This window comes from Acipenser ruthenus, chromosome 14, assembly GCF_902713425.1.
Source record: "Acipenser ruthenus chromosome 14, fAciRut3.2 maternal haplotype, whole genome shotgun sequence".
Classification (NCBI taxonomy): domain Eukaryota; kingdom Metazoa; phylum Chordata; class Actinopteri; order Acipenseriformes; family Acipenseridae; genus Acipenser; species Acipenser ruthenus.
The window spans coordinates 19,494,364-19,511,472 of record NC_081202.1 but is presented as its reverse complement, the minus strand read 5'-3'; positions in this window follow the sequence as shown (position 1 = coordinate 19,511,472).

Sequence of the window (17,109 nt, the reverse complement as noted above, 5' to 3'; positions counted from 1 at the left end):
AAGCATTTATTGGTTAAATGGGAACGTCCCACTTCCTATACATTTAGTTTAACATTAGCACCGCCATAGCCGCTTTTTGAATGGCTTATGCAATTCAAATTTAAATATCTCCGTGTATGTGAATATCTCGTGCATGTCCGTTCTTAAGTGTTACTAAATATTTGAATTAAATATCCATACGGTGTTTCAGCTGCAGAATCGTAAAAATGAATAAGTTATAAGCACTTGCTTCTTCAACCGCCAGACTGGCAGTTTATGCGGCATATTGAAATCAATACAATATAGCCGACAATTTAGTCTGGGCTTTCTAATAAAATCAAAGTCATTGTGAAAGAACGTAGTATATACTCCTGTCGAGTGCTGAAACACTAATGAAAGTCATTCTACACATCATATATTTATTATTATTATTATTATTATTATTATTATTATTATTATTATTATTATTTTATTAGCAGTTGTCACAAAATATACACATTGAAACATAATACAGTGTGATATAGCTACGCTACTTACAGGTGTAAAAAAAATGAAAAAATGTGCTTATTCTAAGCTCTCTGCACAAATCAGTGACAGTTGGGACTGATGCTAAATGAAAGCTAGAGACTTTTGCATTTTACAACGCAACGAAGTATGGTGTGGATATACTAGATCAAATGGTATGGCTGTATTCTGTCAAAGGTGGTACTCGCAGGTGGCATGTGGCTGTTTTTTATAATGTTTTGGACCTGGCTTTTGTTTTGTACAAGGAGTGCACTGGGAACACAATATCCCGGAAGGACTTCATTTTGCAGCTAGCCCTGGAGCTGCAGCAGAAACATTTTGATAAGAGACACGAAAGCCGATTGGCAAATGCCCCTCAGCCTTCAGCCAGCGCTGCGCCCACTGGCACACAGAATAAAAGACTGCCAGTTTGCTAAATGCAATAAAAACAGAACTTTTTCATGTCTGCGTCTGTTGTGAAAAAGTAGTCTGTGGCAAATGCACTGGTACAGTTGAAAAGCGTGTTTTCTGCGTTGATTGTACTTAGAAAACTGTAATAGAACTCTTAACAGACAGACAGAGCCTTTGAACTCTGTTTCACTCAAAACACTTTCACGTTGCATAAGTTATGTTTAGGGCTTCTGATTTTCGGTTTTAACAGATAAAACCCTATAAAACACCCCCGATACAAAAAATATTAAATTGGTGGATAGCCAATAAACACCGGAAAACACCGGAAATACTGTGGAAATGGTTAATCAATTCATGTTGACTTTACCCTTTAACCATTAAAAAATAAAACCTACTACAAAAATAATAATAAATACATTTCCCAATGCTGCTGGGCAAGGTCCCGCCTTCCTGACTTGCATCTATCATTGATTTGTTCTGAATACTTCAAACCCGCCCCAACTACTGAGTGACAGCACATTCCTACGTTTCTATTGGAGACTCTGCTTGCAAGATTTAAAACGAGATTACAATCGGGAATTAAGTTTTGTTAGCGGGATTTCAAGCTGTATTACAGTTAAGATATGGAGGACTTAAAATAGAATTGTGGCGAAATGTACAAAAATGCCTACACACAAAAACCCCAGAAGAATGTGCCCATGACCATAGGGATGTCGTTGTGGAAGACAGCAAAGGGAAGAAGGTACAACTTAAGTGTGCAAGTACTGTCGAGTTACTACTATACATATTTTGACAGAAAAAAAAAACTCAAGCATTTTGAAAAGTAACCGAAAACACTAATTTCATACAGTATATCAAAAACGAAAGCCCCGAAAAAAACGATTTACATAAAACTTGAAAATAGCTCAAAATAAGCACCGAAAAATACAATTAATAAAACCCGAAAAACAGAAGCCCTACCTATGTTATTTAGTTTAGTTTTATGCTATTTTTATAACTAGTTATTTATGTTTTATAATGTAATATGTGCTTACAGCTTTCTACACATATTACATTGCGTAAAGTTTATTTTATTACAGTTTTTCATGTTTATGTATATGTGCAGCGCAGAAAGCCATGTGTTCAGGAAGCCATGGCAGCTCAGACCTTCAGCACTGTTGCCTTGGAGCTTGAAAAACCACCTGTCGAGACCTGGAAGTTGACCCGTACCTCTGTTGTGCAGAAATAATATCTCTGTACCAGAGCACTGCAGGAAGCCTTAGTGCTCAGAAATTAAACCAACTGGTGCCTGGCATGAATTGCATGTGTTTCATTTCCTTTGTTCCTGCTTTTTTATGTAATTCTTATATACACTTTTTTTGATTGACTTTATCTAAAGAAGACTAATTGATTATTTTTATAAATCGAACTACCTTACAATTAATTCAGTAATTCAATTGAAGTTCATCTGAGCTATATTACCTTTCATCATTCACAGTGGCATCATTGCTAGTTGTATTGTACAGATTGTTAGAGAAATACTGTCATACTAACATCCAGGCAATTTTCAGTTTTTCTTATACAGTGCATGGTTTAAGTCAGGTTTTCATTGTCCAATATGACATAGCCATTTTGTAAAATATTTATCATGCAGAAGGAACGGGTGAATATTAAATGGGAAAGCTAAACACTAATCATAAATTCAGTGTATAAAATGTGCATAGTTCCTTTTACACGACCAAGTGCATCAAATTTTTATTATTCTTCAAAGGGTCGGTTTTCCAAATGTAGGTTAATAACGTCCTGAAGAAAGGTAAAATGAAAAGCATGCCTTTAAAAGTCACAGCAGTTAAATATGAACAGTGCCTCATACTCTCTGAGGTTGCTTCGTGATTTTAATCAAACCCTCACAGCAAAGGGAACTGGTGCAAGAAAAATCCCCAAATACTCACTTCCCCTGCTGATTGAAATTGCCTCGCACGGGGAGTCTGAACAACAGCTACTCTTTGCATGACTGCATGCTGCAATGAGAGAATCCTGCACATATGCTACAAAGACCAATATACTAAACAATCCAAATAGGTTTTTTTTCTGAAAATAGTTGTGTTTCCTGAAGTATTGCAAAACAGTAAGTATACCTGAGGCACTACAAAAGCAATTACTGATTCAGTATGACACTGGTGTGACACAACAATAAGAAAATAGCATAAGTCAACTGTTTAGTGACCCGTATGCTCAGAATATGAAATTTCTAAAGCCCAACACTTATGCTTCAGTAAACCTCTACATTCACAGTCAAGGACATGTTGAGCCATTGGGTAAAAATCATTGGAGGAATTGAAGGCAAACATACTGTGCTAAGCAAGAATGTTAATAGGGTATGCAGATCACAGCTTTGTGGAAATGATTTTAGATCATCCAACCAGGAATTTCTACCCAGACAAAATATGGATGAATCACCTTGAAAAAAGACCAAATGTATCTGTAAACCTTAATGTTATTACCCTTTAGCCCTGTCTTTGAACACTAACTAATTAGCTTCAGTATATATTCTTGGAAAAAATACAACTATTTACTTTTATAAATAGAACTGAATACAAATAGAATATAAATAGAATATTTAATTCCACGTGGAATCAGGAATAATATACAATCAGATTTTAGCACAGGGTTTATTACAATGTATGAACATAGGCATATTGTTTCTGTTGTAATATTGTGTTTTGAATTTTAAACATCAAATAAAAGTCAAATATAAAAGCGCCAAAACAATATACTACTGTCAGCAAACCATCCACATTAATTAGATTTCATTTACCTTTCATTACCCACAGATGTGAGTGAACAGCAGTGCGCTGACCTGTCAGATGAATAACACATTTTATATACAGAAAGCAGGTGGGCTTGTGTTAAAGTCATAACGTGCTAAAAATAACCTTCAAAGGAAATCAGTATGTATTTTGATTTCCACGCCTGGTATCGGATTTCCAAACTTAACTGTTTTCACATGCATTTTCTTTTCGTGTTTTTAACATGAAAAATTGTAAAACAAAATATTGTCAACTAGACGCTCTTGGAAACTTACATTTTTAACCAGTAGCCAACTACGCCACATTGTGACTAAAAATATAGGGCACTAGGACCCTAGAAACACTAAAGCAACACAGGTTCGTAACTGTGACCAGTTGGAAATCAGAACAGACACTGACCATGACAGCTGGTGCACAAAGTATAAAAAAAAACCCCAAGCACCCACTACTTTGCTGGGGTGCAAAAGTATCAAAAAAATAGATACATTCGTCAGGCTGCCAGGTCACCACAACAGCCGCCACTGGGTCCTTGCCAGCTGCTCCAGGACAGATGCAACTAGTGTCGTCATCCCCCAACACCTGAGCCAGACTCTTCCCTTGACGCGGCAGGCGCCTCCCCCTGGAGACAGAAAAAAACAATAGAACTAAATGTCCAACAAATACACTTGTACAGTGCACTGGCCACTGGGCAGCCTTGCCACTGTCCGTAACACCCCAACAACAATTACTTAAGCATGCTTGTATTTATAATCCACTGTGACAGATATTTAAAAACACTTTATAACCACAGTTAAAAAGCTGAAGTGCAGCACCTAGAGCACCACCCACTCTATAATGTGCACTTATACATATAAAGTGTGAGACAGTGAAACCCACCACTAAAGTAAGGAATAACTACAACACAGCCTATTATGAAGGTAATTACAGAAATAAAGACTTAATACACCAGTGCAGAAAAACACAAGGTGCAGAAAAATAACACCAATCATTGGTGTTATTTATTGAATACAGGGATAAATACTGCTATTTTTGGAATACAGGAATAAACACCAGACAGCCTGCCTTGTTCCACCTGGTAGCTCAATTTAAAAAGGGCAGGTATTACTCGCAGCAAAAAGAAAAGAATAAGGTGCGCCCGGGTCCCTAAACAGAAAGCGGGTCAAAAACCCTATTAGACTATGTATCTTACAGTCAATAATTTAGAGGGTTAACTATTTCCCTTTAAAACTGAACCCTTTTCATCCTGAGTCCACCTTCTAATAAAGCCTGCTTGTTCCTGCTTGTTCCTGGTGCATCTCCTATCCGTGATTTCTGTCTGGATTCCAGTATCTCCACCCGTCTCTGCCTGTGTCTCCTCGTGTCTGCTCGTCTCTGCTCTTTATATCCATTGTGCCCCTCCCTTCGTTGTCCAAAGCCAATCAGCCAACAAAAGTATTAACCTTTACCCCAAAAATCATATTTCCCAGCATCCTTGCAGCGGAATCCATAAACCTGTCGCTGGAAGTGAAATCACTTACTAGTATACAATGCCCTGTACGTTGGTATATGTTATAAACGTTATAATTTTAGTCATTGTTATTTACAATAATGTATTTCCTGAACTTTCGTTTCTCATTTTATATAAAGCTGGTACATGGGTCTTGTGATGTGCTTTTAGACACCTGTATAGGTGTTAAACAAACTATAACTAGAGCAGATTATAAGTGTTTGGTCACCCTGTGACATAGCCTCAATCTGACGGAGAATAGCCGTGAGTTTGGAAAAGTGCATGTACAAGCAACTGTCTTGCTCCTTTCTTCTCCTACTAGTCGTGACAACAAGTGAAATTTGAAATGGAATATGGAATGGAAGTGGTAGCCCTGTACAAGTGTACAGACTCTGTTGAATAATAATAATAATAACAATAATAATAATAGTACAGCATATCAAAATACGGAACAAACACCATGATTTGGAACGCAGTCATTCGGCAGTTATTGGATTTGAATGAATGCAAGATGCAGTAAAAAAAAAAAAAAAGATCCAGTAAAAAAAATTTCACTCGGTAGTACTGAATGCAAAACGTTTTTAGCTCTAGAATTTTCAGCACAAAATGTTACATAATTAACGAGATGTACAATACAATGTGATGTATACCACAGCAATGCATTTTTACCAGAGGCAAAGTATTTGGGATCTTAAGGTCCCTATTTATTTTGTGTTCTATTCCTTTTTATTATAAAATGTCTGTTTGCCTTGGCACTTTTGTTTTGTGTGTATTTCATAATTGCGTTAGAATTAAAATAATCTTGTGGCTAAAATAATTCAGGATGTTAATATTCATTTCATTTTGTGTATTCTACTCAGGCACAGGATCAACACTTATCATTCCAAAGCTTGAAACCTTTGACTCAAATCCTCAAGTGAATTTAGCAGTCCGTAACTTAAGTCATTAGTCATATATTCATGATGCTCAGGCACTACTGAACAGTAGTTAGTCAAACCACCCATTATCATGTACCATACAATGCTTCATGCTTCAAATGCACCTGCTACAATGGTTGTTAAGCAGGGCATTAATGTCAGTATGTGTCATGTTTCTTAAAACTGATGCTGCTACTGATCCATTTCATGAAAAACAAATAGAATGAACTGATTAAGTGTGGATTCAGTTTAGTTATAAATACTATAATTACTGTTCAGAATTAGTACAATTAGCAAAATCACAAACAAAACATAATGTATATTAAATGAGAGCATTCTAGTTTCGAGAACTAGTTAGAAGTTGAGGTTGGGGGAATACATTTATAAAAAGGGCAGTTATTAGGGACATGTAACCCATTACTTGCAACCATACACTGAAAACAATGTTTTTCTTTTAAGAAGCGCACAAAACACACAGAAAAAAACTCAACAGGAAATATCTGCCAAAATATAAAAAACTGTACTCCTAAAGGCTACTGTTTTTCAACAAAACAGACAAAGTGCACTTTAATTATCTACAATTATCTACAATTATTTTAATGCTACTGCAAGTATATTGTTGTGGCAAAGTGATTTGCAGTGTGCAGGTGTAGAGGTGATGCAGTGCTCAAGACAATGACAAACAACAAAGTACTGGTGAAATGGTGGTTTATTTGTAATTCCAATGTCATTTGACAACAGTAAAGTAATGGAAGACTGGCAATACACAACGATGTATATTGCGCAGTTAAATAAACACGGGGTTCAGTCCCGAAATAATAGACATAGTATTTAAACACACACACAACACAAACACGATCACAAGTCCAGAGTGAGTGCTGCAGTGCAAGTGGTGAAATACAATATATTTATTGAGTACGAGTGCAGTGAAGTCCGGGTTGGGTGCTGGCCTTAAGTGACAGCTCCCGGAAGTGTTAGCCGTCTATAAAAAACAAACAGTACAATTAATACGGCAAACAAAACAAACACAAAACACTCACGGTCCTTCAGCGGTTCGTCCGTAACCATAACAAAAGGAACACTTCACATTGTCGCATCCCCTTTTATACCGTCAGCCACTCAGTTATAACGCAGCTCGGATATAACGCTCCTACAGCATGTCCCCCAATTCCCTATAATAGTGATTCATGCAATATTTCTACAGTAAATACAGTACCAGTGTTGTTCAAACTGTAAACAATTTCTCAGTCCAACTTCCGTTTCTGTCTCTCCCTTTTGATACAGTATCTGAACTGAAGAAAAGTTGCGTTGGTACTTTACATCTTATTCAGCATTCGTTTTATAGCTAAATAAATATTAGGCCTATTACATGCTTATATTTCCTAATGTATTTACTTTTTTTGCTGCAAGAGGAGCTGCAGCTTTCTTCGGGAGACAAGACGCTTCAGCTTGGCTTCAGCCCCGTTCCGGCAGCTGAACCTGGGGCGAGCCCATTCCCTCTTCCCCTCACCTGAGCCGCTATCCTTCTCGCACTTTGTTTGCTTCTGTCGCTTCGAACTGAACTCCCGACCATCGTTTAGCCAGGCTATTTATAGTTTTAAAACTGCTAAGTAAAATGATCGATGAGTGGGAATGTTACCTTTTTTTAATATAAAGTTGATTACATGGTGATTTATGCATGGTTAATTCAATGAATGTTACTCTTCTGCTTCACTATATGTGCATTATAGAGAGGGAGTTATTTTATTTTGTATGTTAGTCAGAGTTGTGTTATGTGTCCTGTGGCCTTCAGGAAATAAATGTGTAGAGGGCATCAAGGCCACTAAACTTAAGTCAAGTCCAAAGTGTAGGATGTTGTGTCATTTTGCTTAGGATTCATATATAAAGCTAATTATCTCCCACAGAAAGAAAAACACAATTTAACTTAATAATAACTATGTATTTATTCAGAAAATTCTGTGTTTTGTTTTTTTTGTCAACCAGTAGACTAGACAGGTGTGGCGGAGTGTCCCGCCCCTATGTATTTATTTATTATTATTTGTATTTGTTTGCGGCGCGGATAAAAGTGCCGCGTCTTTTTGTTATTGTTTTTTATAGTTATATTTAAAAACCCTGTGAGGATGCATGACTGATCAGCTACTGATTATGTAACTAGCTGACAGTCATGCAGACTGATAATTAACAACTAGTTAACCCCTCGGCCAGAGTATAAGAACCGGCAGCTGTCCGTGCTGCGGGGTTGGTTGTTGGGAGTGAAGAGAGGAGAGTACAGGAGAGCGGAGAGAGAGAGAGCGAGAGCAAGAGCAAGAGAGCGAGGAGATAAAGAACAATTGCTATATTTAAAAATATACTTGTTTCTTTTTGTTTTGTGTTTTGTTGTTTGTTTAAATCTTTTTGTTTTGTTTATTAATAAATTAAGCTGAGTGCCATAGCATTCAGCTTCACCCGCCCATCCATTGTTTTGGTTTCAGTTACTTCCTGGTCCGTGACGTCACCACACTTCACCACTGTGAGCCATCCTGTCACAACAGGTCTCCAGACTAACTTTTTGCCTTAGGAGCCAATGACTTAGGCCAAAAAAAAAATTGGTCTTCAAATCCAGTTGTTGGGTGCCACTTTAGGAGCAAGTTGATTGCTACCATATTCAACAACTTGAAATACAATAACTTGTTAAGACACTAACGTGATACTAAAAGAGTAACTTCATGTCTGTACTCACTTGTTTGTTGTCATTCTGTTGAATATGAGCTATTTGGCAAGTGTTGTGTATGGAATTGGTGACGGCAACCTTGAATTGTGTACAGTTGTAATATGGGGAATGACATGCTGCAGCTCGCATGCTCAGTGTTAGTTAGTGGAGTCCTGGTCTGAGAACATGTAACACAGACAGCTGTTATGTTTTTTTACTGTACATGTAACAGTTTATTGTTTCAGTAAAAAAAACAAGTTGAAGTTTCAGTGAGTCTGTTATTTATAACATTAAATACACCACAGTAAACACAATATCATCTTTTAGATATTTCCAAACCATTCTTCTTCATTACCACAATCTGAAAGTTTAGTGAATGGCAGTTTTTCTACTGCAATCAAACAAGCTGCAGTACATTTCATTTTAATTTTTTTTATTTTTTTTTTTCAGGAGTACACTTCCTAATTACAGTCCCATGTATTTATATGCCTTCTGCTGTTACTGTTCTTAAAATGGTCCGTGAGAAATAAACTGCAGCAGCTGACCCTGCTTTAGTACAAAACCCATTATGGTAACGCCTTAAATTACCATGCCTGCTTCTTGGCTTAAGTTAAAACATATTATCAGCTCGTCATGTAACTAGGTAAGCTGCTGCACACTTATCATCCTCAGACTTGAATACATATGGGATAGATTCAGCTGTTAAAGAAGATGCAACAAACGATAAATCTGTTCATGTTAACTCAAAACTGTATTTAGACACACTACGATTTGATTGGTGAAAGACCACATTAATTAGTTTATTGGAGTTCACAAAGAAAAAATGCTTCAGCTTGATACGGTAACATTTTCACTTTGCTTAAAAAAAAAAAAAAATTGACCTTCTGCTGCGTTTTTATTTTAAGTTTTCGGTGCATTTTGTTAATGGCACGCAAATCACATAATCATATTATTATTTGGATCCAAACACTTCCTAAGACAGGTGTCTCTCTAGTTGCTAAGACAGGTGTCTCTCTAGAAGCTAAGACAGGTGTCTGTCTAGTTGCTAAGACAGGTGTCTCTCTAGTTGCTGAAGCTGAAATGTCACTGCGGCCATAATGGCCGTGGATAGACAACATTTTGAGGGGCATTGCGGCAACTGATAAGGGCACCCACAGCAATTGCTACATGGCCGCCATTAATTTCAAGCACTATATAGTCAACACTAAGCTTCTTTCCAAAAACAAGAACAATAGTTTTTACTGCAAACTATGATGAACACTTGAGAGCTGTAAAATAAACATTATTAACAAGACTTTGTTCAGAAGACCTTTATACCGCACCGCTAAATTGCGCCTAAGATTTTAAAAAAATAGCAAAGCTTTTTTTCCAAAGACAAAAGAAAGTAAGTTTTATTTTAGTGCAAACTGAATGCTGCTCTGAAACAGCCCAGCTCAAATGTGAGTACTGTTGATTTAAAATTACAGAAAATTAAACAGCTCTTCAATTAAGTCAAAATACTAATCAAGCTTTTAAAAAAAGATATATATATATATATACAGTAAGTCAACAGCAACTTTTCAAAAAGAAAAATATATTTTTACTGCAACTCGAATGCTGCAATGTGTTTGCCTAGCTTGAGAAAAAAAGAACAAAGATAAGCAATGCTGCTAAAAGGTAGGAAATAAAATGTGAACAAATGAAATGAAAACTAAGCAATGTTTCTTTCTCTGCCTGCTGCTGTCTAAATGTCGCCTAGATTTTAAAAAAATAGCAAAGCTTTTTTTCTAGACAAGACAAAAGAAAGTATGTCTTATTTTAGTGCAAACTGAATAATACTCTGAAACAGCCATAGTTTTTACGATTACTTGTCTGTACAAAATCAGAACATTGAAAATCTGTTTTATTTGGGCTGCAGAAAGCAACTCAATTATCTCTCTTAAACTTCCATTTTCAACACATACACTGTGCTGATCTGGATGGCGTCAATATTTGCCAGTTTATGCTTCAGAAATTGTTTACTGGCCAGAGAATGTAATATTGAACCTTCCATCTTAAAATATATGTATTCTTTCAAAATCTCTGCAGAATGCCAGTACTGTAGAATAATTGTCATGCTGGGAGCTGTGTATGATGTGTGAAATTGAGTGAACTCCTCCCTTCTGTGAAAAAACAGTGTACCTGCGGTTTTTCTTTGATGTAAGCAGGGTTGGATTATACAGAGCACTTTACTTTTCTGAACAGTGAGCTTGAGCATTTAAAGCCACTGTAGGTAGGAATTTTGCAGCATTGTACTAATATATTTGTTCTCCTTGCTGCACAGTAATGTAATTTTCGAGGCTGTGTGGTCCAGTGGTTAAAGAAAAAGGCTTGTAACCAAGAGGACCCTGGTTCAAATCCCACCTCAGCCACTGACTCATTGTGTGACCCTGAGCAAGTCACTTAACCTCCTTGTGCTCTGTCTTTCGGGTGAGACGTAATTATAAGTGACTCTGCAGCTGATGCATAGTTCACACACTCTAGTCTCTGTAAGTCGCCTTGGATAAAGGCGTCTGCTAAATAAACAAATAATAATAATAATCTTCTCAAAACAATACCATAAAAAAGATAGTAGCATCTACAGCTTATTTCTGCTGATTTTCAAGTTGCCATCTCAGAGACATATGGTGCTCTACAACCAATAACACTGTTTCGGATGCATCTCACATCCGACAGCTTTACCTTAATCAACAGTGCATGTACTGTATATGCATTAATATTCCTAAATTTCTTTGGTGACATACCTATTGTTTTTTTGTTTCTGTAAAACATCAGATCCTAGGCCATGACATAGTGAAAGGTTCCCTTTCAATTCGAAGACGACTAACAACCGTACTTTTGGGATATGCCTGCCACAGGTCAGGTATTCACTGAGCATTTTATATGAAAGCTGCCAATAGACCCCTCCATGGAGTGACGTCCTTGGTCCTGCCCACCGTATAACTAACCTTTTCCAGGGCTGCGATTGAGTCTTTTAAAAGAGCGCTTACTCGAGTTTTTCGGGCGCTCACTTGCAATTATTGCTTGCAGTTTTATTGCCAAGTTTTATTGTTTGCCACTTCCACAGAATCAGAAACTCGGCTTCTGAAGACTGAGCTTAAACGTTGTGCAACAGCGCTTTCATTTTAATTATTTCTTTCAATAGCTACATTGCTTGTAGTCTCCTTTACAAACCTTACAGCTTTTTGCTGTTTTGTGTTTTTTTCCTCTGCTATTTGCAGCTTTTAAAAAAAAAAAAAAAAAAAAAAAAAAAGACGCCTGATTCCTCCACCGGGCCCCGGCTCTGCGGCGCCCCCAGGGGCGTCATTTTGGGGAGGCCGACAGGGGCCGTTACATTGTAAGGGACTAGCCTGACAATGTAACGCTGTTGAATGAAACATTCTCTTTTTTCTTGCCAAAAGCTCCAGTGCTGCTATGTTTTTAAATTGTTCTGCCTATAAAGAAAACACCATAGCAACACTTTACTTCCATTATATATTACAATTCAAACAACTTAAAGTTGTGACATGAACTGAAATGTAGTAGCAATATATATATATATATATATATATATATATATATATATATTTAATTTATTAATTTAGGTAATTGATTCATGCACTGAATCTACCAGTAATGAAGCATCAGGTGCAGTCAATGAAAATTCCATTGGTGAAGTGTCGGGTGCAGTCAGTGAAAGTTCTTAGCTTGCTACTCCAGTATCCCCTTTTGACATATTGAGTTTTACTGAGCAAGGCTCCTTAAGCTTTAGAAGTTCCTGAATCTCAACCTTCTCAGTCACACAAGTCCACAACAGACATACAGGACATTCCTAAAACACCCTACTATGGTCCATGTCACCCAAGACTGACAAAATACCCTAATAACCAAAATAAACCAAATAGGAAATTCAGAGCCGTTTATTTTGAAGCTTTTCACAAGATGCAGTATATTGTTTGTTGTAGGTATTTTGCAGGATCTGCAGTTCGAAAAGGTGAAAAGATTGGTAAGTGAGTTTTTATAGACGTGGGAGCTTGGAAATGAAAAGATCTGTTCTGTTTAAACAACATCAAGCTAGTGAGTGGCAAATTAAGAGCATGGTCGCATGGTCTCATTTCAAGGATATTCAGTCTGGCTCTCGTCAGTCAGTTGCATCATGTTTGTCCTCAGTGAGACAGCAAGAAATTGATGAAAACAGAAAATGTGAAGCTGCTTCTTAAAGTTACAGCACTTTTGGGCAGGCAGGGTCTAGCAATTTGTGGTCACTCTGAACATGACGGTGCTTCAAATGCAGGAAATTTCATTGAAATGTTTCAACTTATCGCAGAGTCAAATTCCACTCTCAAAACTAAGCTTGAATGTCAGTATGGCCATTATACAAGTCCCCATTACCAACATGATTTAAACATGTTAGGAAAACCCTATGTGCTGAGGCAATGGAAGCCGAGTACTTTTCAGTTCTGGTAGATGAAACAAAAGATTTGACTAAGAAGAAACAAGATGCTCATAAAAAAATGAAACGTCATGGAAAAGCAAAGGGCAGTCCCAAGTTGCACCTCTCTTTGCTTATATAAGGTCAGATACTGAGACTGAAATTGACATGCAAATCTAAGAAAATGCAATGCATACAAACATGTGTGGTTGTATGCTCTTGATTGTTCCAAAATAATTTTAGTCAAACAACAATGTAAATTATTGAAAGTGTTTATTTGAAGAAATAAAATGGATGCAGAAATAATTTCTTTCTTTGTAATGAGGGTTTAAAAGGTTATACAGACCTATTACAGGTTTGTATCATAAAGGACTACATATAGTTTAAACTTTTATACGACTACAGCTATGTTGTTTCCATAACATGTTAACCCTTCATTTTCCAGATGGAACTTTTTAACTGTATAATAAAACTGTTTTTTTTGTTGTTGTTTTTTTAAATGTACTACAGAATTTCTCTTTTGAAAATGCATTGGCAATTTTATGCAAACCCTTTACTGATGCAAATAACAAGGGATTACTTACAGTGTCAAACATTTATTTGTGTAATAATGTGTTTTTAACTTCATATGGAAAACCAAGGTTTATCAACAACCTTTTTATTAATCACTTTTTATGAGAAATACAGGGTTTCTGAACTGTTCACAAACTCGGATTAAACTCGGATTTAACTTTTGTTGATGGTTACTGAGATTTCCCTGCCTATTCGGTGAGCACGTCTTCACTGAAAAAAATTAAGAACTGTCTTGTATTTTAAGCCCCTATCATAGGATCCCTCAAACATGGATGTCTAATAGAAACACATACACAAAGTACCAGTTTTAGTTTCTATTCCTTTTCAGGATCCAAACGCATGATGCTAGAGTGCTTGTGGTTGCAGAAAATCACAGTATATCCACCTTGTCAGGTCTAGTTCAAACTAGTTCTTACGTGTTACTTTGCAGTGTATTAGGATATAAAATACACTAAAAGCTTTGTGTGACATGAGCAATAAGGGGCAAGTGAAATGCACTTTTTCAGGCCCTGAGTTTCTGTAAAAGGTTCTGAAAATAATTTGCAAAGGCTCCCCTAGCACTGTCATTCCATAAACTACCCAGGCTCTGACAGTAGTTTTTTATATATATAAAATTGCACATCAGTTCTAAATTGCATGCGTTTTTTTTTTAAATTCAACATTATTAAAACTAATAGTGGCATGCTTTTAAGCCTAAAGCATTCACTTTTAGATATGTACTATATGCTGCTGTTAGTTTAGCATACTAAAAGCTCAGACTTTTAGCCTGTAAGAGTTCAGAAACATTTATATCTGAAGAACTTATCTTTAAGATATCACTGACATCAACATAAATAATGATATTCAGATTGTACCAAACACTATACCTGAAAGAATAGTGGCAGGCCAAAATTGTGAGTCAATAATTCTGAATATCACTAGAAGGTTATATATATATATATATATATATATATATATATATATATATATATATATATATATATATATATATATATATATACACACACACAAGCATTAAATCAATCAAAATCTGAAAAATGCCAGTACAATGTGGTATAATAAATGAAGATGCAAAGTCAATTAATACAACTATCATTGTTGGGAAGATTAAGAATCGCAGACCATTTCTTATATTAAACATTACAGATATAAACTAACAATCATTAATTTTACATTGAATATTTGCCCAATGTATGCAGTAGAATACTGGTATTGTGCTTTGTGTTTACATCCAAGCAAAGGCTGTCATTATTACCATTACGATTTCAAATATTTCAAATATGGCATTGTGAGAATATAAATATAATACTATTGCTGTCATGTTTTAATGCATGATTTAATTAATTTCTAATGGCATTGATCTCATTCATGATTGCTTCGTCAAGACAAGAACATCATTACACATATAGGCAATTTCTCTGTACATTTATGAGCAGCTTGTATCTATTGCAACGCCATATCATATATCATTAAATATATACTGCACATTTAACGTAAACAGAAATATCACATACACATTTTAACGAAATAATAATACAAATACAAATAATATTAATACAAATAATGATAATAAAAATAAATATGGCACACATGTGTCTTCTTGCACGAACATTGTGAAATTAAAATGATATTAATCCAGCATTAACTTCTACATTCTAAATCTGGAAAGGCATTTCTCAGCAACAGTTTGTGCAGTAGTTCTTTTATCAAAACGCAAATCCATATATCCATTTTGCTGTCCACTCTTCTGCAATGCACTAATACCTTAAGACAATGCAATTGTCTATCATTTCAAAAGCAGATGTCTCAATTCTTTAGTCTTCTGTATTCTGTCTCTTTTTAAATTAACTGTTATCACAGCAGTGTGCCAAGTCTCAACCTTATCAAAATTCCCAGCACTAAAGAAAATGAACATAATTGCTTGCTCTACATGATATACAGCTCATAATTGGCCTCCCATCACAAAGCTGTTGAATTTTTATTCAACAAAATTGAAAGAAACCTAATTTTCAGCAGCTAAATCATACATTGTAAATAGTGAATGTGCTGTAATGACAAGACACAAATCCAAAGGGAATCGGTCAGGCTAATCAGAATATTTAAAAAACGGTTAGTTATCAATTACACAAGGGTATCATCTCACTGCATCCAGAAATTTGTTATTCACAGCCTTAATCCACTATCCATCTTGAAATCTGTGCAGAAATGTGGGATCATGTGCTTGATAAGCAACTGTTTGCAGAGCTATAGCTACATGTTGTATGGGACCAAACTTAGTTTTCAGCATTTTAAATATTTGTGTTAGCAAGCTGTAAGTAAGCAGGAGATAGTATTCCTGGTTGAGTAGAATGCCTTGTTCAAAAGCTGTTCACGTTTCAATGCAATTGCAGGCATTTCTAATGGTTTCCACCAGGTGGATGCAGATAGCACAAGCCTTTCATTGTGCTTTGAGAAACTCTGTTCAGCATCCAAATGAAGAACAATTAACAAAACAGAAAGAAAGTGGAATGGTAAGAAGGTCTTTTAATTTTCTAAACAGTTACATGTCTTAATATTGCTACCCTAAAACACTGTAATATTATGGATTTACATACATTTGCATATTGAAAATAGAATGCCAAGGTATTTAGTAACTAAAGAGTCTGAATGGAGTGAAACAGGCAACGCATGCCCCTAATTGCAGTTGTTCAGTGTTTCTCCATATGTCACAACATTTGTTTGTGAGTGTGTATAGACTGAGTTTGGGTTGTGTGAGTGTGGACTGAATGTGGGAATCGTTTCACAGTTTTAGATAAGGATCTTGCCTTCCGGGCCAACAGCAGCCACCCTAATTGAGGTGTGACCTCTGACGCTGTCAAGGGTCAACCAAGGCTGGTTATGGTTTCTGGTCGAAATGTCTGAAAGGGAGATGCTGTTGCAAAGGAGGTGGCGAAGAGGAGGGAGAAATAACTTCAGGACATGAGATTGCAGCCTTGCTCCGAGAACCTTGGCATGCCTTGAAAACAAAAACATACAAATCTAAAAAAATCTTACTTTGTTTCTAGAACTTGCCCCCTCTTCATTTTGGTTCTAAACCCCACCTACAGTATGAGATATGTATGATTATTATGATGATTATTATTGGTATTTTTTTTTTTTAATATGTAAAGCTGAATACTTGTCTGCAAAGAACTGAATTAGTTCAGTTCATTTAATGGTTACTATGGGGGGAATGGGTGAAAGTGCTATGCAATAGGAGTCTTATTTCCATTACTGTGTGTGCGTGTGGGCATCTGTGTTAGTGCGTATCTCTCTCTCTCTCTCTCTCTCTCTCTCTCTCTATTGTTTGTATT